The sequence below is a fragment of the Castor canadensis genome, chromosome 7 (assembly GCF_047511655.1).
Source record: "Castor canadensis chromosome 7, mCasCan1.hap1v2, whole genome shotgun sequence".
NCBI lineage: Eukaryota > Metazoa > Chordata > Mammalia > Rodentia > Castoridae > Castor > Castor canadensis.
In genome coordinates, this window is record NC_133392.1 from 28,120,262 (window position 1) to 28,144,934 (window position 24,673).

Here is a 24,673-nt window from a genome sequence, read left to right on the forward strand (position 1 = left end):
CTTTTATTATTCATATGTGCATACAAGGCTTGGGTCATTTCTCCCCCCTGCCCCCACCCCCTCCCTTACCACCCACTCCACCACCTCTCTCTCCCCCCCACCCCCCTCAATACCCAGCAGAAACTATTTTGCCTTTATTTCTAATTTTGTTGTAGAGTATAAGCAATAATAGGAAGGAACAAGGGTTTTTGCTGGTTGAGATAAGGATAGCTATACAGGGCATTGACTCACATTGATTTTCTGTGCACGTGTGTTACCTTCTAGGTTAATTCTTTTTGATCTCACCTTTTCTCTAGTTCCTGATCCCCTTTTCCTATTGGCCTCAGTTGCTTTTAAGGTATCTGCTATAGTTTCTCTGCGTTAAGGGCAACAAATGCTAGCTAATTTTTTAGGTGTCTCCTTGTATGCTCTCACTTTTATCATGTGCTCAAAGTTTAATCCCCTTGTTGTGTTTGCCCTTGATCTAATGTCCACATATGAGGGAGAACATACGATTTTTGGTCTTTTGGGCCAGGCTAACCTCACTCAGAATGATGTTCTCCAATTCCATCCATTTACCAGCGAATGATAACATTTCATTCTTCTTCATGGCTGCATAAAATTTCATTGTGTATAGATACCACATTTTCTTAATCCATTCGTCAGTGGTGGGGCATCTTGGCTGTTTCCATAACTTGGCTATTGTGAATAGCGCCGCAATAAACATGGGTGTGCAGGTGCCTCTGGAGTAACCTGTGTCACAGTCCAGCAATTACAATTTTAAAAGGTCCCTAGATGATTTCAACCTGCAGCCGTGTTTGAGTGCCCTGTCTTAGAGTTGAGATGCCCAGAGCCTTTTTGCTGACCTTTGGCTCTCCAGAGGGCCCCTCCATGCCTAACTTGCCTTGAAACACAGGAATTGTCCCTTTCTCCATCCTTCCCCACAAAACATACCCCTCCATTTTCTAAAGACAGTCAGTCGAAGCTGAAGTTAGACTGGAAGCAAAGAGGTTGGTTAACTGATTAAAAGCCATCAACTATTTCACTATTTGATAGGCTGAATCCTAGGGTCAAGAGGACAGAAGGATATGGGAAAAGGTACTTGTATTTCAGCTTAAAGGAATAATAGTGTTTTAGTTGAGAGGTAAGGAGAGAACGCTTTCCCCTTCTCCCTCCCCTTCCCAGTTGTCATAAAAGGTCAAGTCAGTTCTTTACTTCTGAAAGCTTGTTGACCCTCTGGGGTTGACCCAATGCAGCTCTGTGTTCTTGTGATTAAGTGGAAGGCAACATTAGCAGAGAACTGCCATCCAGACTAGGTTCCCTCAGTGAATGCTCCCATTGTCACAGGCCATAGACATCTTTGCATGGACAGTCCCCTGAAGAGCAGCTCTATGGGGTGGGGATGAGATGGGATGATGATGGGGCCACAGGAAAGAATATTCCAGGCAAAGGTAACTGCATACTTGATGGTACAGTCTGGGAACCAAAACAATCCCAGAATGACTTTAGGGGAAGAATGGCCTAAGATGAGACTGCAGAGGACAATGCATAGGGCTCTATAGCAAGCCATTATTCAATAGACACAAGCTAGTCAGGTAAACCAGCTCACAGGACAAGTTAAGGCATTCAGACTTTATCCTGAGGGCTGTGGGAAATCACTGAAAAATGTTAAGGAGGGCTGCAATGTGGTCAGATTTGTATTTTTAGAAAATCATTCAGGGTGGAGAATAGATTAGAATGCAGTGCAGCTGGAGGCTACATAAAGGATTCTGAGGTTGCCAAAATCTTCCTGAGAGATGGCTGCCCGAATAAGGGAGGTGGTATGAACAGAAAGAAGTAGACGGATTCCAGAGACACTAAAGAGATAGAATCAGTGTGACTTGGTGATTGATTAGATATATCATGATGATGTCAAAGGGACATGTCAAAGATGACTTCTGGGTATCTGGCTCAGGAAACAGGATGAATGAGGAATGCCACCTTTTGAGAAAGGGATCACAACAGACAGAGCAGGTGGTAGGAAGATAATCAGTTCTTTTCTGGACACATTGCTTCAAGGTGCCTGCAAGACTTCCACAGGATTCAGATGTTGGGGATGTCATTGGATCTTTGAAACTGAACCTGGAGAAAAGGGTCTGGGCTACAGACAGTGGTCTCCAGCTATAGGTGGCAACTGTAAACCCTCCCCCAACACACACACACATCAGGAAAGGATGAAATTATCCACAAATAGCACAAGCAAAGTAAAGAGCAGCAGGTCTAGGACAGAGTCCTGAAGAACCATAAGATTTACAGCAGAGAAGGAGGAAGAAATCTGCAAAGGAGCCTGAGAAAGGTGGCCAGAGAAGCAGGAGGAAAACGATGGCAGTATGGGTCAGGGTGGAAGACAGGTACCATGATGCAGTGAATGGAAGAGGGAAGAGAAGGAAATGAAGATTGTTGAGTCTCTCATCTTGCAAAACGTGTGGCTGTCAAGGGAAGGAGAAAAGAGTTAGCACAGTGCTAGAGGTAGAAGTTGGGGGTCTAGGGGAAGTGCTCCTTGTTTTGTTTGAAGGAAGGGAAACTTTAGTTCAGAAGAAACTAAAGAGGCATGACAATTAAATACAATGATCCCTGATTAGACCCTGGACACACACATGACAGAGAGATAGATAGAGAGAGAGAGAGAGAGAGAGAAACTCAAAAAATATTAGTGGAAAAACTGAATATGGGCTGTATATTAGATAATAGTATTTGATCAATGTTGAATTTCCTGAGTGTGATAATTGTGAGACTAAGAGAATCAGAGAATGTCCTTGATCTTAGAAGATACAAGCTGAAATGCTCAGGGTGAAATATCATGATGACTGCAACTAGCTCTCCAGTGGGTTAGGGGGAAATGAGAGTATGTAGAAAAGAGAGAAAAATGGAGGGAGAGATAAAAGGGAAAGGGGAAGGAAGAAAGGGAAAGAGAACTAAAACAAATACAACAAAATGTTAAGAATTGGTGGATCTAGGGGAAGGGTTATGGGTATTCAATGAACTGTTCTTGCAAATTTTTGTAAGGTTTGAAATTTTCTGGGGTTGGGGGTGTGGTCGAGCAAATGCTTGGCATATATGTGCAAGTCCCTGGGGTTGACCCATAGCACTACAGATTAAAAAAGATAAAAGAAGAAGGAAGGAAGGAAGATACATTTCCAAAAAAAATTGGGGTAGGGAGGCTGGCAGGTTGGCTCAAGTGGTAGAGCACCTGCCTAGCAACCATGAAGGCCTGAGCTCAATCCCCAGTACTGCCAAAAACCTTGGGGAATTTTTAAAAAGAGATTTGAGCATATTTAAATGCTGATGGAAATACACCATTAGAGAGAAAAACAGAGGTGCTAATAATGGAGCCAGCTCCTGAGAAGACAGGACAGAATGGGATCCAGCACAGAGGTAGAGATTGAGCCCCTCTAACCAGAAGGAGGGGAGTATGGGTGGAAGTGATAGAGGAAAAAGAGAAGTTTCCTTCTCATAGATGACAGAATGGGTAACTAGCAATTTCTGCTACATAAAGAAATTAGATTTTTGAATTTTCTGCTCTTCTGGATTATGTTTATCCCCTTTCCTTCATTAGCACAATCAAAAAGTAGCTTTCAGCTAGGCATGGTGGTGCATGACTATAATACTAGCACTTGGAAGACGAGGCAAGTGAATTGTGAGTTTGAGGTCATCCTGGGCTACAGAGCAAGACCCTGTCTCAAAAAAAATCAAAGCAAAGCAAAGCACAACCCTGTACCTTTTTAAAATTTAATCTTATTTTTAATCAAAAAAATAATAATTACATAATTTATGCAGCACAATATGGTGATCTGATATATGTATACAATGTGGAATGATTAAACCAGCTAATTATCCTTTTTATGGGAGACATTTGAAATTAACTCAATTATTTTGAAAATATGTACAATACATTATTACTGACCATAGTCACCCTGTTATGTCAAAGACCTCAAATCTTACTCCTGTCAAATGGATAGTTTGTACCCTTTGATGGGTACCTCCCCATTCCTTCTCCCTCCCCATTCTTACCTTCAGCCCCTGGTAAATATCATTCTACTATATATATTATTCAACTTTTTTTATATTCCACAGATAAATGAGATACGGTGATGTTTGTTTTTATGTGCCTGGTTCATTTTGCTTAGTATAATGTCTTCCAGGTTCATCCATGTTGTCATAAGTGACACAGTTTGTTTCTTTTTAAAGGTTGACTAGTATTCCATATGTATGTATACCACATATTTTTTATCCATTCATCCATTGCTGGATTTGTAACACTGATTCCATATCTTGGCTATTGTGAATGATGTTGCAATGAACAAAGCAGTGCAGATGTCCCTTTGACATATTCATTTCAAGTCCTTTGGATATACCCAGAAGTGGGATCGCTAGGTCAAAAAGTAGCTTTTCTTACATTAATGTTTTCTAAACCAGTGACTCTCAAATGGGTACAATTTTGTCCCCCAGAGAACATTTAGCCATGTCTGAAGCCATTTTTGGTTGTCACAAAGTGGGGGGATCTATGGGCATCTCGTGTGGAGAGGCCAGAGATGCTGATAACATCTTGTGATGGACCAGACAACCCCCCAAATGTCAATAATGTTAAACTTGAGAAACCCTGTTCCTTTGTCCAAAGATGGACAATGATATAGTTAAACCTAAATACTATACATGCCCCAAGTGACTTCAAATAAAATAAGTAATTATGATCATTCATTCAGTTCTCCATTTCACTTATTTTATACCGTGCATATACCATAGTGGGTAACAGTATTAGGCTCTGGGTTCAAAACTGACCTCTGCTCTTTGATTTTTCTAATCCATAAAATAAGATTATAGTGATGCATAGTGGTATGTGCCTGTAATCCCAGCACTCAGGAGGCTGAGGCAGGAGAATTTTGAGTTTGAGACCAGCTTGGGCTACATAGTGAGACCCTGTCTTAAAAAATAAAATAAGCCAGGTGCCAGTGGCTCATGCCTACAAACCTAGCTACTTGGGAGACTGAGATTAGGAGGATCAAGGTTCAAGGCCAGCCTGGACAAATAGTTCTGGGGACCCTATCTCCAAAATGACTACAGCAAAATGGACTGGAGGTGTGGCTCACTTGCTTTGCAAGCCTAGCAGGTATGCAATGACCCTGAGTTCAAACCCCAGGACTGCCAAAAGAAAAAGAAAAACAGATCCCATTCAAGTTTTTTCAGTTGTCCCAATAATGTGCTTCAAAGCAGGATCCGGTTCAGAATCACCTATCACATTTGGTTGTCTTATCTTTGAGCTCTTTCTATCTGGAACAGCAGTTCCTAAATCTTTTGTGAACATGATACTTGTTTTGTTTTTGAGATAGGATCTTGCTATGTAATCCAGGCTCATTTCAAATTCACTGTGCAACCCAGGCTGGCCTGGAAGTCTCAATCCTTCTGCCTCAAACTCCCAAGTGCTGGATTACAGATATGCACCACCATGTCTGGCCAGCCATAACATTTTCGAAGACTGCAGGCCAGTTATTTTGTAAAATGTTTCTTTTTTCTCCTTTTTCTTTCCTTCCTTCCTTCCTTCCTCTCTTCCTTCCTTCCTTCCTTCCTTCCTTCCTTTCTTCCTTTCTTTCTGTCCCACTATATTGCCCAGGCTGGTCTTGAACTCCAAGACTTAAGTGGTCCTCCCCCATAGCTGGGACTACAGGCTCATGCTACCAAGCCTGGCTCTAAAGGATATTCCTTAGTTTGGGTTTGTCTCATGTTTCCTCATGATTAGATTCAGGTTATGTATTTGCATTCATAATCTACTTTTGCATAATGTCCCCAAAACTCAACAATAAAACAATAATAAACAGTCATCTCACCTGTGTCAGAAATTCAGGAACAGCTTAGCTGAGGGGTCTACCCAGTGTCTCATGAGATTGCAGTCAATGTTGGCAGCAGCTGAGGCATCCGAAGACTTGACTGGGTCTGGAAGATCTGCTTCCAAGATCTGCTCAAATGATGGGTGTGGTGGCACAGGCCTGTAATCCTAGAACTCAGGAAGTTGAGCAGAAGGGTGGTGAATTCAAGGGTAGCCTGGGCTGCAGAGTGAGACTGTCTCAAAAAAAAAACAAGATGACTGCATCGGTGGCTGCCAATTTGGTGCTGTTGGCAGAATGCTTCAGTTCCTTGCCATTTAGACGTCTATATAGGGCTACTTAAGAGTCCTCACAATACGGTGGCACATTTCCCTCAGAGCAAGTCATCCAAGTGAGTGAGGCAAGAGCCATATTATCTTCTACAACCCAGCCTTGGGAGTCACCCCTCCATCACTCCTGCAATATCTTATGGAACCAGAATTCTTTTATAGGTAGCCTCACTCTAGAGTTTAAATGCAGTGAGCATCAACAGTAGTAACCAAAGCAGAAACCTTTGTCTAAACAAGCTAAAAGCTGGACGTCAGTGGTTCATGCCTGTAATCCTAGCTACTTAGGAGGCTGAGAGTAGGCGGATAGCAGTTCGAGGCCATCCCAGGCAAACAGTTTGTAAGACCCCCATCTCCAAAAAAATAAACAGAGCAAATGGACTGGAGGTGTGGCTTAAGCAGCAGAGCACCTGCGTTGCAAGCACAAAGCGCTGAGGTCAAACCCCAGTCCCTCCAAGGAAAAAAGAAAAAAAATGTTCATTTTATTTGCTACATGTTTTTCCAAGTTTGGAAGATTAATCAGTTTTCAGCCTTTTGTGCTGACAAAACTATCTTTCCTGTGATTTCTGTGCTTCAATTTGTGAGACACTGCTTGACAAAAAGTATTTATCCCATTTCAGTCTGCAGCTTTTGTCAAAGTTTGTACAGGTTGTTTTCCCTTTTCCTAGGCTTTGTTAGACCTTGCCACTATCATTCCTTCAAGTTGACAGTTTCCTTTATCTGGATGCTATCCTTTTTTGGACATTTACATCATCTGAAGCTATTTTTAATTTGATTCTCTCTCCCTCCCAAAAACACCATTTGAGGAAGAGATGATCAGGGCTGGGATTAGTTCTACCGGAGAGAATTAAACACTTTGTGTCCATCATTCTGCAGAAAGGTAAGAAATAGACCCTACCTTCAAGAAGCATTTTCATTTTGTAGAGGAAATAAAACATAAAAATATGTATTAATCAGGGCTCTCTTACAACAGCATGGGTCTTTATGGGTCAGAGTCCTAAGACATGTAAACTTGATTAATTTGCAGAGGGTTTGATTAAGGATCTATTTACAGAGGCATGGGCAGTATTGAGGGAGTTCAACATGGGTTAGTGTATACTGTTGGGCTAGCAACCAGCCTAAAGGTCAAGGGGAAGGAGAGGATGGTTACCAAGACCTTAAAAAGGCAGTTATGGAGGTAGGGCTCCTTGACAATCACTATGGTCTTACAAAAAGGATGCAGCCCTTTCACTGCAACTTGGCAGGGAGGCATATGGAAGAATCAGATTTCATCACTTCACTTCTCCCCACTGACTTAATTTCTCTTAGCCAAACACAAGTGGAAGTCAGAAGGCAAGGGAGAATCTTTGGTGTAATCCATCTGGTTTCATCTGCCAAGATCCAAAGAGGGTTGGGTGAGGATAGAGAATGTCTCCTGAAGGGCAAAACGGAGATTTCAGCATGGGATTGGTTTGTGGGTTGATGAGGTCTGCCAGATGGACAGACTCACAGGACATTCAGGGAGGCCCAAGAAGCAGACACCAGAAGAAATCCAGGGGGCTTTCAGCTCTGAGGAGATCCCACAGCAAGCACCTTAGGCAATAGGCAGAGAGCTATCTGGACAGCAGGCTGTCTGCCTCAGGGAGGTGTGAGAGCAGCCTGGGGCAGGAGGTAGAGAAAAGGCAGGATTTCATCAGGGAATTACCCCTTAAATTAAATCCAATCTCCCCTGTTCACTGAGAAACTGAAGGGAACAACTCCGAGAAGGGGCGCCAAGAGAGCTGTACAAAGAGGTCTGGATGCCCCAACCATAATATCGATCTTTCTAGGGTTCTCCCAGGATTGTCCCTGTGATTATGAGGGATTGTCCCCTGACATTCTCTGTAACTCAGTTACCTGTCAGGGAATCTGGCTGAGGAGTCCTCCAGAGAAAGTTTCAGACCATGGGAGATGGCACAGAAAGAGGGTCTGAGCATGGAGATGGGAAAGAGAGGGAAGGGGCAAATGGAAGAGCATGTGCTGCCTTCTGGAAGGATCAACAGATAAGAAGAAGGTCCCACACCCAGGTGGGCAGAAGTCAGCCCACAGAGCCACAGAGCTGCTCTTCAGTCTTTAGGTCGCTCTCTCTCTCTCTCTCTCTCTCTCTCTCTCTCTCTCTCTCTCTCCATGGTTCTGAGGCTTGAACTTGGGGCCTATTCCTTGAGCCACTCCACCAACCCTTTTTTGTGATGGGTTTTTTCAAGATAGAGTCTGGAGCTATTTGTGGGCTGACTTTGAACCACGATCCTCCTGATCTCTGCCTCCTGAGTAGCTAGGATTACAAGCATCTGGCTCCTTCAGGTCTTTTTGAGGATAACGCATTTGTATTCAATTCATCAGTACTAGGTGAGAATTTGAATGGCTCCAGCAAACCATCTGGAGTGCGATTATGCTGCTTCTCTTTTTTTTTGGAGGGGGAGTGTGGGGTGGGGATGGAGAGGTGCTGGGAATCAAACCCAGGACATCGCATGCACTTGGTAAGTGCTCTATCACTAAGTCACTGCCTTCCCTTAAATGACAGGGCATTCATGCCAACCTTATCTTGGGAACAAAGCACCTATGAGTTTGGATTCGAATCCTCTGAACTCCTGAACAGAGGTCCTTGGTGATTCTTCCAGTGAAACAAGAAAAAGGAGGCAGCTGTGAGAAACAAGAAAAAGAAGGCAGCTCAGAGCTTCCTGTATTCTTAGTTCAAAGACAACTCCATTGAGGACAGACTGAGGTTGACTTCAAAAAGTGGTTAGGATAACTCCTACCCAAACTTTTTTTTTTGGTGGTGGTGGTGATGGTACTGAGGTTTGAACTCAGGGCTTCACATTTGCTAGGCAGGTGCTCTACTACTTGGGCCACACCTCCAACCATCAACCCAAATATTTCTGAGAAAAAAACAAAAGCCACTGGGCTGGGACGTAGCTCCCTTGCCTAGCAAAGGTCTGGATTCAATTCCCCAGTACTACAAAATTATTTATTTATTTACTTATTTATGTGTTTGCTTGTTTGTTTGTTGGTTTTGAGGTAGGGTCTTGCTATGTAGCCAAAGCTGGCCTAGAACTCCATGTATACCAATCTAATCCTCTGCTTTAGCCTCCTGAGTGCTGAGATTACAGGCATGCACCACCATGTCCAGCTGCAAAGAAATTTTTAGCCAGGCCTGTTGCACCACAGCCAGGCATGGTGACTCATGCCTGAAATCTCAGCACTCAGGAGGCTGAGGCAAGGGGATTATGAATTTGAGGTGAGCCTGGGCCAGGTACTGTCTCCTAAAAATCAGGAAAAAAAAAATCAAAGTGCAAGTTTGCATTCTTTCCCTTCTCAACCTCACTAAATAGTTGGGAGTTATATTGGACTTTTATTATGTGGAATGAGAAGGTGACAGGGTAGAAAGCTACCGGTGGAAAGGAAGAGAATCTGGTGGGAGGAGGGGGATGAAGACATGCCATCAAAGTCAGAGGAGAAAGAATTCTTTCAGCTCAGATCCCACCTGAGACCTTTGCCCTGCTGTTCCTCTAGACTAAGCTGGCTCCTTCTCAGCCCTTAGGCATGAGAGCATCCATTTAGTTCCTTTGGAATTTGTAATTCAAAATTCATAATTATTGCTTACTTATTTGTGTCTCATCTGTCTCCCTACATGAGACTGAAAGTGCCAGGAAACCAGGAACCAGGCTTATCCTGCTTGTCATTATCTCCCCAGCACCTAATATGGAAGGTATTCAGTAAATATTTGTGGAACGAAAGGAAGGGAAAAAGGAAGAAGTATTTTGGTTGGGAGAAGTTTTTATAAGAAGTCTTTAAGGTGTGACCTAGGATGGAATTTCCCCTTTTTGCTGCCCTTTTAAAAGACTAAAGACTTAAACTACTCAAATTTGTTTTGTTTTTCCCTTTATTTTTTTAAGAGGCGCCATGCTGGTTACAGAGGTGTATTCATCTTGAAAAAAATCATTGATCTGTAACATTATTCTGTGCACTTTTCAGCATGTATATGACACTCAAATAAATATTACATTAAAAAAACACAGAGAGGACTGGGGGAGTAGCTCAGTGGTAGAGCACTTGTGTAGCTTGCACAAAGCCCTAGATTCCATCCCCAGTACATACACATGGTATGTGGGGGGCCATACTAGGCCCAGATATATAAACCACAAATACAGGTGGAGAGTGGAGGTGTTATCAGTGGCTGGGGTGTTTCAGCTGTTCCAGTTTTTGAGTATAATGTCTAATATAATAGGATGCTGTCCCAGTGCAGCAAAAGAAACTTGAAGAGTAAAAAGATAGCAGAGTTATTTTTTAGCAAAGCAGAACACCTCAAGGGCTGAGGCAGGTGGTTGGAAAAGGAGGATTATGTGGAAGTTGTCAGGGCTTGGGTTTTGTTTTTTGCTTTATTTGGTAGGATTGGGCTTTGAACTCAGGGCTTCATACTGGCAAAATAGGCCCTCTACCGCTTGAGCCACACTTCTAGTCCATTTTGCTCTGGTTATTTTATTTAATTAAAAAAAAATTTTTTTTAAATTTTTGTTCTGGTTATTTTAGAGATGGGGTCAAAATCATGGCTTTGAACCATGATTCTCCCATTCTCAGCATTTCAAGTTGCAAAATTTATAGACTTGAGCCCCTGGCACACAGCTTCATATGATTATTATAAGGAATTAATTAGTGCTTGAAAGCACTTCCCACAATGCTTGGCACATGGTAAGGTGATTATATAATGACAACGATCATGGATCCTTTTCTAGTTCTCTCCTAGCCCTTCCTCCTGCTGGCTTCTTCCCAACATTGAGTAATATCATAAAGATGTACCAGGAAAGCAATAGTACTGGAGAAGTAATTTGGTTTTTACTTTGTAGATAGGATCTAAAATGTCTTACAACCTCCAGAAACCCTTTCCCTTTCTCACAAAATATGCTGCCCTCTGGCCCGACCTGCCCTCCTCAGTGCCAAGGCAGCCAAGCAGGGAGAAAAGAAGAATGGTGTCCACAGATGTCCACAGCATCTGTGTGTGAAAGGGTTTATACTTATGACCCTTGGTCTTACCTACCTGTTCCCAGATTGTGCTCGTGCTAGGTCTCCCTGATTTTAGGCCTGAATTTGTGACTCCAGATTAATGAATAAGTTGATATAGTTGTGCCTCATGACAATATAGTCTCATTCTGTTTCATTCAGAAGGTTGAGAAATCAGTGGAAACCAGAAAAATTCCCCTGAGTGGCAAAAAGGCAGGAGCCTCTCATCTCTTTTAAATTATTATTTTTTATTTTAGGAACAAGGCCAGCAACCGATGCTAGAACTCACAGGCTGGACCTGATAAGCAGGCAATGACCAGACTTGCAAAACCATACTTCCTTCCCATGGCAGGACTTCAGCAAGCGATCTGGCAGTTTATTTGTCAATATTATTTGTTGTTAGCTTAATTGTAGGAAAATTGAAAAGTGTAACACATAGCCATGAAACCCTTAAGGCTGGTTAATCCTTCTGAATTGTAACGAATGTAATTTTTATTAGCTGATCCCATCTTGATTATAATATGCAGAGCCCTGGAAAAGCTCCTGAAGGCTTCAAGTCATGGTGTGCACAAGGAACGGACAGGCTCCATCATTGTATTTGCTGCCAGGGAGAGAGAAAGGGTAGAGCAGGCTGGATTGAGTAATTTGAGTTTGAGATGCTGTGGGGAGAGGAGAAAAGTCCCTGGATGGACACAGATCTGATGTTGGCAACCTGATGAGGATGGGGGCTAGCCCAAGACCCTTAGATCCTATGCCTTGTATGATGGGGTGTTCAGGGCCAGCAGTGTGGTGAGGTGAGATCATTAGCTCAAAATTAGGGTTCAATAGAAGAAAGTAAAACAAATTCAGAAGGCCAAAGAAAAACACATTTCCTTTCCTTTCCATCAGCATTGGCTTGTTTATGCTTACTTGGAGAAACCCTGTTTTTCATCTCTGTTTCATTTGTTTTATTTTTACAGGACTGGGGTCTTAAACTCAGGGCTTCTACTTCCTAGGTGAGTGCTCTACCATTTAAGCTCCACCTCCAATCATTTTGCTTTTAGTGGCTTTTGAGATAGGATCTGGAGAGTTTTTGCCAGGGAGGGGCCAATTTCGGACCATGATCTTCCTACCTTTGTTTCCTGAGTAGCTGGGATTGCCAGTGTGCACCACCACACGTGGTCTTCTGTTCTTTAGTTTTATAGTTCAAGAATGGTAGCATCCCAAGCCAGAATTGTAACTAAGAGTTCTCTGAGAATTTGGAATTTATAAAAGATGGCTGTAATGGTCTCTGGTTCCCCCTCTGGACTTTGATTTTCTGCATCAAAGAATGGGTAACAGACATTCTCATCTATTCTGCTGCCCCTTTCTTGTCTCTGAAATATTAAGGGGCCTCCTTTTATGCTTTGGTGTCTGTAGAGATAGAATAAGCTTTGTCCTTTCTTGGGTTCCTCTAAATACTCAATCAATAGTGAACTCTTTTTGCAGAGTGCACTTGGGGGGCAGGAACATTGGGATTCTACTGACATTTGACTAGTGCTCTTTACCCTCAACCACACACCCCAGTGAATAAACCAGTGGCCTATTTCAGATAAATGGGGAGCCTAGAGGTAGCATGTGGACATTTTTTTTCTAGCCCTTTATGAATATAAATATTTAGTGCATGGTGTTTTGTAGAATTAAATCTTGGAGCCTTAGATTAGCCTGGTAATATTATTATGTAGATGCCAGGGATGCGATACCTGTGACTGCTGTGTGTCTTCTCATTCAATAATGCCTGTGAAGACTTGATGCACTTTAATTTGCCAGGGCAATCATTAATTGCATATGAAACAGTTGGTGTTTGGCTTTAAGGGAAGCTGATTGGGTCAGTCACCGAGTGTTTGGCTCAATGATCTACAGCTGGCTCTTAACTCCAGCACTCCTGCTTTCTTTTCAAAAGCATTCGCACTCAGTGTCTTGGGGACCCCTGAGGAAGAGACTGTGAAACATTGGGGGTTTTAATCTGTGTTTTCCTTTGGGCATTGTAGCTTTAATTTTAATATTTTGGATAATAAAGAATGATTTTAAATTAAATTTTCGAGTCTGCCATCTGTGATTGTTTGGACTTTTTCCTCTTCTCTTGTGGATCTTTGACTTAATTCTCCCTGAACAGGAACAAAAGTGGGTTGTGAGCAGGAGAGGAAGAAGGGGCAGCAGTACAGCAGGTAAACTCATGGAATTCAGAGAAATGGGGAAAGGCTTTTGGACCCAGAAGTTGGTGGAAAAAATCTGATGCCCAGAGTCAAAAGCACAAAAATGAACTCAGATGTAATTGCAGCTTCCTGACTTTGAGAAATTGCCAAGGTTATACTTCAGTTTGCCCATCTGTTAGAAAAGTGATTTTATTTTTTAATTTATTTTTAATTTTTTTTTAATGCTAGGGATTGAACCCAGGGTCTCATACATGCTAGTCAAGAGAAGTGATTTTTAAATAAAGGAGTAACCCATAAAGCTGCCCTTACAATTTTCCTCTGAGGATAGCCACTCGAACCCACTGAAAGCTAAGAGGGTCTGAGGACTTCTGTGTGTTTCTAGATCTGGAGTTAAATTGAGAAATCTCCTGTCTGTGCATATGTTCTTCATGTCAGTAAAACCGGGGTAAGAATTTTCCACCCTTTCAAGGGAAGTGAGGACACATCATCACCACTGCAGACCATGACATTAATGAGTCAGAAAGACAGCGCCACTGAACACACAGACAAATGCTGAGCAAATGCCAGGATAAAATGAAAAAGCACCTGCCAGCAGAGGGGCTGGGATGACAAGTGGGTTAGTGAGGGAAGGTGGGAGTGTGGGGCTTGCACAGCAAAGCAAGGAGCTCTCCTGCCTCTGTTTAGTGAAGGAAGACTTCTTGGGTGGTCAGGTTTTACATTTTGGGAGAGGGTGAGAGTTTGAGGAGCTGCTTATGATGTCTGAGAGAAAGCCCTAGAGAGAAGAGACCATGGTGATGAGGCCTGGGAGGCTGAGAATGAGACTGAGGTGGAGAAGGGGAGGGAGATAAAGCAGGAAAGTCACCTTAAATGCTCTCTTGCACAAGAATGGGACACACAGGAAATGCTGGGAAGCTGAAAGGAGCTTTCTATTGTGATAGGCTGCTTTTTGTTGTTGTTGTTTTGTTTTGTTTTTTGAGTCAGAGTCTCACTAGGCAGATCAGGCTGGACTTGAACTCATGACCCTCCTGCTTCAGTCTCCTAATGCTGGATCATAAGTGGTACACTACCATGCCCAGCCTGATAGGAAGTTTTGTTAGCATCAGAGTGGTTTCCTTACGTCTGCTCATTTTCCCACTGTCCCCCTCCTGACCCCCAATTCTGCTTTTATCAAATCTAGGTAGGCTCCCAACTACCTCTGTTCACAGAGAAGGGCCAAATTCATTTGCTCCACAGGTCAGAGGGCAAAGGTTAATGAAATGACCTTGAAGGTCAGAGAGAAAATATTCATGCCTCTGAGCAGGATGAAAGCCTAGGTAAACAAGTATTTATCATGTTTTTAAGAACTCACAAGAGAATCCTTTGTCAGACATGACTCCTAGACCAAGAGAAAAGCTTGAAATCTCAATCATTTTCTTTTATCCCCCTCTCTCAAACACACAACCCCCCCCACACTTACACAGAGTCACACAAACATACACACAGATTCTGTCTCCCCCTCCTCCTCTTCCTCTCTAAAAATCCCTCCTTCCCTCAGTAGATACAACCTTGGTATCCCCCCAATAGTAGAAAACAACCCCAACAAGTGCCTATGAAAAAAGCCTGTAAGACTCATGAATATTTAGTTCGTCCTCATGTAAAATATATGACTTTGTGTAAGGATCAGGCGAACGAGGGGCATGATTTTTTTCTGATTTATGGGCCTGGAGACGGATTATTCATAGCAGAGCAGCTGTGTGGAAAGATTCATCCGCTGAAAATGTGATTGTACATCAGGCAGTGTGTGGGAACGGAGCTATGACTAATGGCTGCTTTACATATAAATGAGAAGGTTTGTGCTAGGAACTGTAAAAAAATACAATCATTCAGCTGACGGGCAGGCTCCTTATCGTGGGTGCAGGAGAGGGACCACAGGAAAGGTAGGCAACAGACTGCCTCTCCCCTACTTGGAAAAGCTAAGTCAGGTCAGGGAGACAGCTAGAGGTTTGAGAAGGGATGGGGAAGTTTGGAGAAGCAGCCACCTCTCCTGATCTTGTCATAATCAGTCTCTGTATTTAACTTCATCTTCTAGGCCCCACTATGACCTCTGAGAGCCTGTCTGGGCAGAGATGTGGTCCATCAGAAGTGACTGCATTGCCCACACGTCCGGGGCAATGACCACACCCTGAACTCTCTCAAGCTTGGGTTTGAGCTGCTGAGGGTTCAGGCCTATTCCAGTAGTAAGCATAGCATACATTGGGTAAACCTCTGAAGAGAATTGTATGAATCTAAGGCTTCCCTCTGCTACTCCTCATGTCTCCCTTGCTTTCCTCTGTTCCTCTCTCTCCTCTCTTGTAGCTGAGACAAGCTGTCTAGACACTGCAGATGTGGACAGATGTTGGGTCTGTAATTTATAACAACGGCCTCCAGAAGGCAATTCCAATTTGTTTCGGTAAGGCTTTGAGTTACAGGCAGAAAAAATATCCTGTAAATACTGTTGACTTACATGGTAACTACACCAAGGGTTTACTTCGTGAACAATCACTAACTATAGCATAATTACACATCTCTGCAGATTACCAGAGAATTTAGTGTCACTGAGCAGGCAATGACCACCACACTGAGTTTCTGGCTTTGGGAGAGCCTGGAAAACAAGGGAGTTAACCCACACTTAATAGGAATTTATTCCCATTTCTTCAAATTATCAATTAGTCTTCATTTGCAGGACCCTTCCAGTTTTATCTACACCATAGACAACCCCTTGTCATTATACCAAACTCCAAGCAGATTGGATGCTGGTTGTTGCTTTATACTGATACAATTTTAAACCATGCAGTATGTGTGGGTACTCACAAAACCCTCAAACAAGCCAGGAGGCCAGGCAATTATCTTTGCCATTATCATAATGGGTCATGCACTCAAGCAGCAGGGCTGAGGGGCAGGGAGCCATCCTCACTTTCTCCTGGTGACCGATAACTCAACAGCTGTCCCCACCAGCAGTGAAGCTGACTGGCCCACACAAGATCAAGTTAATCCTTGTAAGGACTTTATTTGGATCTGGTCTTTATATTGGGAAATGAAATGTGGATTTCTAAAATACTTTTTCAAGAACTTCAGGCTGTGGCTGCTTCTTCCTACCATCAGGGGAGGGAGTAGTAGAGGGGAAGTAAGAGGCAAAGATTAAGACTGATTAAACACAGAGAAGTTAAGTGATGTGAACTTGATCAGAGACTGAGGGTAGCAGAAGCCACGTTTACACTGGGAGTCTACCATCCCTGAGAATTCTGACCAGCTGGTTCCTTTGGGATTAGGGGATCAGAGTTGGCTGGCAGCTGGGAGCTCAGGCTTCCCTGGTTATATAGGGTTGCAGCTGAAATAGCCATCATAGTATCATTTATGTCAGTCCGGGCATAAGGAAGAGGGGGAGGGGTGGGAATAAAGGGGGTAGAGAAATGTGGAAATCCAATAAACACATTGATAGGATTGATATCAATTTTTAATCCATTGCCAACCTCTTCGAGTTTACTTGTTCCATATAGTCTTCCTTTCCCCCTCTTGCCTTCCAAAGACAATCAAAGAAAACTTAACCTTAATACACCTCTAGGCACAGACCCCTGGGTTTTTCCAAACCCGGGAAAAAAGTGCCTTATGCCACTTTAAGAACAGATATTAAAAAATAAAATCCAGCTGATTTTAAAAAAAACCAAACAGATATTGTCTGGAGAATCCTGATTGTGACTGTTGTCTCTGTCATTCCCTCTCTCCCCTGCTCCTACTTACAGAACACTGTATCCATACAGCTTGAATGGTATCTTGCTTCACCTGAAAAAGTAGGTCTGACTTAGCATGTCAGCAGAGCCATAGAACTGATTACTGGTTGGAAGAGCAGACCACCTGGGCCAAAGAAGGGAGTTAGGAATTATGACCAACATTATGCTTCTCTGGCAAGCATTGGCCACTGGGTCTGGACCTCAGTCTGGCAAAAAAGAAAAAGTGTTCACTACAAAGGATAGGTTTGGGAAGCAATCCATGACTTTGAAATTTATAGTTTTGGATGCAATGTCTAAAGAAACACTCAAAACTTATTTTATGAAGACTTTTAAAAATATGAGTGAGAAGAAGGTGTTGGTGGCTTATGCCTATAACCCTAGCTACTTAGAGATAAGGAAGATCATTGTTCAATGCCAACCCTGAGCAAATAGTTTGTAAGACCACAGTCAAAAAATGGACTGGAGATGTGGTTTAAGTGGTAGAGCACATGCTTTGCAAGTGAGAAGCTCTGAGTTCAAACACCAGTTCCACCAAAACAAAAGAAATATGAGGGCTATTGGGAGGGGGGAGGGTCAAGTGGTAAAATGGTTAAAGTGCCTGCCCACCCAGTACTGGATGGGGTGAAAAAAAAAAAACCCAGAGTGATGCTGCAGATCAGGGATGAGTGAGATTTTTCTCCTATTGAGAGATATGGATTATGATGTCGAGGAGCCTTCTAACCCTAGAGATCCTTTCCCATTCACCAAGCCTTACACAGCTCTCTGGCAGGAGTGGATGTACTTGTATTTCCAGCTCTAGAAGGGCTGTGGGTAGAAGTGATGCCCTCTGGTCAGGGAGGAGGACAAATGAGCTATAATAATGTTAATAGCAAACATGACTTGAGAGGTTGCTGTGTGCCAGGCATACATTATCTCTGTGATGATACATCTATGTATCAGCTCTTTGATAAAGAAGTTACTCTGACTGGGCATAGTATCACATGCTGCAATCTCAGCATTTAGGAAGCCGAGGCAGGAGAACTGAAAATTCAAGGCCAGCCTGGACTACATAGTAAGACCTCATCTGAAGAAGGAGAAGGAGAAGGAAGAGAAGGGGAAGGAAGAGAAGAAGGAAGATAGAAGGGGAAGAGGAGGAGAAGGAAGGAGGAGGAGGAAGAAGAAAAAGAAGAAGAAGAAGAAGAAGAAGAAGAAGAAGAAGAAGAAGAAGAAGAAGAAGAAGAAGAAGAAGAAAGGAAAGAAAGAATGAATGAAAGAAAGAACAAAAGAAAAGAAGAAGTTACTTCTAGGGACCAGAGCTGTCCTCAAAATAAGAGGAAGTATGGGGGCATATAATCCCATTTTGTGGCCTTTAAGCATTATCTGGAAGGTCAAGTGCAGTTTCTACAAGTGGAGGTTAGAAGCAAGTAGAAAAGGAAGCTATGGGGACCCAGATCCATATACATCTGTGGTAAGGCAACTTCAGGGTGCAGACTCAGTGCTGCACCCACGTAGACACTATTGCCTAGAAGAGAGCTTAAGAAAGGATGGATTTACTCATAGGTGTATACATGCATGAACATATGCACATACAACCTGCACACATAGCTATGTATCATCTGGTGAGTAAACACCTCTGAATTCATGAGAAAGGACCAGATAACTCAGGCACAAGATGACATATTTCAAGATGTGCTTGATTTTATGCCCACAGGAGTGAGGTTCCACCTACCACACAAAACCCTTCTCAGGCCTCTTTATCAGCTAACCTGAGCCTGGTGTGTTGGTGAAAGACTGGGCCTGAGGAGGAAGGGCTTATCTTACAGGCATTTCCCAGAGGACTTGAGGTCTGGTAATTCTCTGGACCTAGTGCTTCTGCCTTGCTCTGAGGTGTTGTGTGGGAAAGCTATGAATAGACAGACAAGGGTCTGGATCAGGGGAAACACAGATCCAGACTCAACATCAGGTATTTCTCTAACATTGATGCTGAGGGTCCCAAATTAACTGCTTGGAATAAGAGTAGAAAGACCAGGGGCTTTGGAGCCAGAAAGCCTAGGTGAACTTTGTACTTATTAGCTTCTCATTCATTCAGTCACTAAATATTTGGTAAGCATCCATTGTGATGCTTAACTGGATGTGTATGAACTTTTGGGCAAGCTATTTAAACTCAGCCAGCCTTAGTTTCCTCCTCTCTAAAGCAGGAATCATAAACCTACATGTCACAATTATGAGAGTTATGTGAGGTGAAGTGCTTGTGCACAGTTGACAATAAATGCTTATTGTTATTATCATTGGTAAGAGAATTTCAACTATGACTCTAATAAGTTTTCTTTCATTTGCTGGTATTTTCTGCCCAAAAGTAGCTGCTCTACATCTGGGGAAAGTTTAGGGAGATTTTGTATGGCCCCAGAGAAGCAATCTTTTTTTTTCCCTGATACTGGGGCTTGAACTCAGGGCCTTATGCTTGCTAGGTAGGTGCTCTACCACTTAAGCTACCCTACCCGTATATTACCTTATTGCTTCTTTTTTTTTTTTTTTTTTTTTTTTTTGGCAGCACTAGGGTTTGAACTTAGGTCCTCATGCTTCCTAGGAGGTGCTCTTACTGCTCGAGCTACTATGCCAGCCAACCATTTCTTATAGGTGACTCTGACAGTGAGTGATGCTGTGACTCTTCTCTGGAGTGAAGCAGCAGAGGACCTGTTTGGCACCATGTTTGTCTTACTTGCTTATCTTTCTCTTTCTCCAAACTGTGAACTCTTCATGGGCTGGAGCTATGTCTTCACATGTTTCGCATGATGGCCACAGTGTCTTTGGCAGTGCCAGGCACACAAAAGGCATTCATCAGATGTTTGCTGAATGGATGAAGGAAGGAAGGAGCAGGGCCTCAAGCACTGTAGTGATTGTGAAGGAGTTAAGGCCTTTCTGGGGGTGGGAGTGAGGTGGTACTACCGCTACTAGCAAGGGGAGTCTTCCAAGGACAGGAAACACATATGTACAACCTCAGTGACTGCTTCCAACTTGGCACATTCAGACAACAGGAAAAGGAAGACATGGCTGGAGGACAGTTTTCAACTGGGATTATGGGGCAAAGGAGTTGGAGAGGTAGGTTCTGCTCTTTATCCTAAGAACAAGGGAATACCACTGTGGGCTTAAATTCGGAAATGGCAGTGATAAAGAGCTGGAGGTGTGGCTCAAGTGATAGAGCACCTGCCTAGCAAGTATAAAGTCCTGAATCAAACCCCAGCCCCACCAAACCAAACCAAACAAAACAAACAAACATGGTAGTGGTGACATGATCACTACCTGGCTGAGTCGGGGCGGGGGACGAGAAACACATAGGGAGATGAGTCAGGAGAGTGTTGAGATCTCTAGACAAGAGATGGCAGTGGCCTTGGACTGGCATAGTGGTAGGCACTGGTGGTGACAGAGATGAGACTGGATGAAAAACACATTTTAGAATGAGTTGAACATTCTAAAAGTCAGGCTTACTGATGATTTGGGACCTGCATTGCAGGTGAGGGTGAGGGAGGAGCCATGATGACTTCCCAGTTTGCAAAACTTGCTCTGACCATCTATTTGCTCCTTGCTGACTTTTATGATAGGTCTCCCTTCTCTTTCACAGACAAGTTTGGTTCTGATAACCTTCAGAGGTGGATGGATTGCCACTTTCAGAGAATGAAGAGGCAACCAGAAGCCCTGCAGAATCTGGGAGGAGCTCAGAGGGCTATTTTCCCCAAGCAACCTCTTGCCACTTAGGCACTCACATTTATGCCCCCAACTTACTCAAAGCCAAGCACAAATCCTCTCTGCCTCTGGCTTCTCAGACTTAGACTTCCAAACACTCCCCATAGACCACTCCATCCTGCCCTTATTTATCCTTACCTCCCAAAGCTTCAACACCCCTCCTTCCCCTCACTCCTCCTGGCCCCTGCCCCAGACCCTGCTTCCCTCTGCCTCCACTTCACCCTATTAAGAAACAACCATCCCACAGAAGCCCCTGCCCCTGGCGGCTGCTCCCTGAGCCCCGCCTGCCTTCCCTCCTCCTGCTCCTCTCCCTGACAGATGCCTCAGAGCCCCGGGCCGCAGTTAAGGTGACGAGATGCAGCAATTCTTTATGAACATTTCATTCCTGCTCGCTACACGACGTAAATTAGATGGTGTGTTACATTCGGGCAATAAGAGAGATATGTCACCACGACGCTGGCCCATTGGATGGAGAGGGTAATCCTGCCGTGAATTTCATTACTGCTTTTATATAGACAGAATTAGCTCGGTGACAGCGAGCCTGATTGTCTTTCACTAGGGGTTTGGCGAAGAGCTGAAAGGATTTCACCCTGATGTGCACACTACTGAGTGACCCCGCTCACCAGCGGCTCCGCTGATTGCTTTGCACCTTGCAGACGCTGCAATTGGCTCAGGCTCTCTCCTGCCTTGCCCCCCTCCCCATCCCCATCCTTCCCTGCCTGGCTTTCTCTTGAAGCAAGAAGAAAGGAGACCTAATGGAGGAGTCACAAGGTCATGAAGGGAAATGTGTCTGTGTGGAGGGGCAAGGTGGCAGAGCTAAGCACAAAAACAGGAACAATCCCTTTTGGATAGGGCTTTCCTGTCTGGGTGCTGTGCCCATTCTTGCCCTGGAGGAATGGGCAAGAAAGATCACGTGCCTCTGGTACATCCTCCTGGGTCTCCCAAGAGAGATATAGGAGCTATCATCAGGTTCTGGTCCTTTGGTCTCTTGTATCTTCTGGGTCCTTCCCTTGTGGCAGCTCAGGTTCCTTTCTTACCTCCTAGTGGGAGAGTTGAGGGAAAGAGCAAGAATGGCTGTCACCCCCCCCAGCCTGTGGGCTCAGAAATTCCAAAGTAAAGGCAGGAGAGAAGTGGATTCTTTTTGCTCCACTTCTCCCTCCTATCTGATGGTGCCATATCCCCTGCCCCTACATACAACACTCATCAGTGACTTCCCCGTTCGTTACTAGTACCTAGACAGCTCAGCCCTGGCAGCCTGCAACCAAACCCAGAGCAAGGGATTACACACATACAGAGAAAGAGAGAGAGAGAGAGAGAGAAAGAGAGACTCTTTCTTTGGTGGGGTGGCTAGTCCTGAGAGAGCCAGGTCCCTCCCTATTCCTTGGCCTTGGCTTTCAGTCACCTTGTCCAATCCTTCCCTTGCCTCTGATGACCCCTCAGCAATGGCCTTCTGCCAGGCCTTTCTGAGGATCTGGCTGCTTCTGGGAGGTTGACCACTGCTAGATCCCTGCTCACCACTCTGTCCCTTTCCAGAAGCCCTGAGTTAGACTCTCTGAGTTTCCATTCCTTAGGGATTCAGGGGTCAGGCATCGAGCAGACAGCATAATCTCTTTAAAGCCCCTTGTCTTTTGTTCAATCCAACACATCTGTCAGGAAAGCTTCTCTTGTGACCCAGAGCAGCCACTATTGTGGCCTCTGAGCTGGGAGGAATTAAGGTCAGTCTCCACTTTCCATAGGGGGTGGGGCTCCTGGACCTCTCAGAACTGAGCAGGCCCCCTGGAGGTCTGGCACAGGGTCTCTGCACCCTGGCTCCTCTCCTGGGGGAGACAGTCAACTGAGCTCCCCCTCCAAAAAAAAAAAAACTCCCACCCTAATCTCAGTGCTCAAGGAGCTGGTTCCCTCAGTGCATGAGTCCTGCTGTCACATTGGAGGAGTTTTACAGGAAGCCCTTGTCCATGCTGTAACTTCACCCTAACCTGCTGTGTGACAGTGTATGACCAGGACCAGGCAGGCCATCTCCTCTCTCTGAGCTTCAGTTTCCTCACCTCCATGGTGGTGCCACTGAAGGACATTTCCCCTGAGCTGCTGTCCTTGTTTGTCAGCCTGCCTTGGATTTGCCTCTGCTGAAGACAGCTGCCTTACCAAAGTCACATCTCTTTCCCAGGACAGCTTCCACCTGTGACTGGTATCATGGACACAGGAAGGTCCAGCCACCTGTCCCTAGTTAGGTATAACTGTGAAAGACCATCCCAGTTCCAGAGACCCCTGTGGTTGGCTAAGGCCTTTTTGAAGACTGTGGCACAGCCCAACTTCTCCTCTGCTCAGTCCTGCCTCTTTCCACATCCTTCCCAGCACAGAGCATTGCCAGAATTTCTACATAGAATTCTCCATTTCAATCTGCTCCTGACCTAACCTGAGGACATTTCCTGCCCAGTTCCCCAATGGAGCTTACACAAAGATGATAGTATAGTGTAAAATATGACGCTGTGAAAGATATAGCTGCTGCTCTTTGTCATCATTATCATCATCATTGTCATCATTGTTGTCCTCACAGCAGGGGGCCTACCCAGCTGATATAATAGGGTTAGCATACTTTGGCCAGAAAGTCCAATAAGTGAATGCCCAGCCTTCTTATATCATCCTAAGGACAGGGTCCTTGGTATTCTGCCTTTTACCTTCTGATCAGAATGACCCTTTCAAATTGGTCCAACTAGGCCATGATCCCAAGGGGTTCAAACTGCTATGGCTCTGCTACCCACATCTCAAAGAATCAATGAGCTATGTGATCACTGAATTTTTCCCTCTTACACTCTCTAGATGGATTTCTACTTCTCCCTATTCTTTTATTTTAAAGTATATTTTTTCCTCTCATAGACCAAAACTCCCATTCTTCTAGGGAGGGCAGAGAGAAAGGTCCCAAAAGGCCTAAGAACAGGGTCTTCTCTACCTTCTGGGCCTTGCTCACAGGTCCCCCAAGTGAAAGTCTAAGATCACTTCCTTCAGGGGGACAGGGCAGAACATGGCCAACGGCCCCAAGTGCTCTCACCCTCAGGTGTACTGGCACTATCCCACCCCTAGGCCCACAGCCTTGTCGGCATTTTGGAATGGTGCAGTGGGTGGAGGCTTTGCCAGATGAGTAAGATCTTCACCCAGTGCTTATTCCTTGGTTCTGACCCTGAACTGTGTTCTTCAAGAGGGCAACACCTGAGTCTCTTTTCCTCTGAGCTTTTCCTTCAAGGCTGCAACACTAAGCCAGAGCCAGGGAGATGGGGGATGGAGTTTCTCACCCTGCCCCTCCCTCACTTGAAGCTTGACGTCACAGTCCTCACTTCCTGACACTAATTGGTTGCCTTGGAAACAAGTTCCTTAAAGCATGATGACTTGATGTGATGGGAGGGAGAGCCATAGGAACCAGCCAGCCACAAAGAATTCATAGAGCCCCTCAGAATCAGGCAGAGCTGCTCAGAGTCCCTCTCCTCCACTGCTATGCGTGCCAAGCATGCAAGGAAAAAAGTTTACCAGCTCAGGAAAATGCCTCTGGCATGAGTGGCCCAAATATTTTAACTTGCAAGGACGTTAACAAGGACTACACAAAAGTAATTCTAATTCATCATGCCTACCAATGCCCAAAAAAAAAAAATCACTTACTTACCCTGGAAGAAATGACTATCAGAAGTGATATGGCTTCTCTCTTCCAGTGATCAGAAGTCAGAAGCCACCTCTTCTAAGAAACTGTCCTTAAGTAGTCAATTGCCCATCCCCCCCGGCCCCCCTCCCCACAGTCCCCTTACCTTACTGCTTACTCCAGAGTTCTTTCAATCATTCATTCAACAAGTACTTTCACACCTCTGCTATGT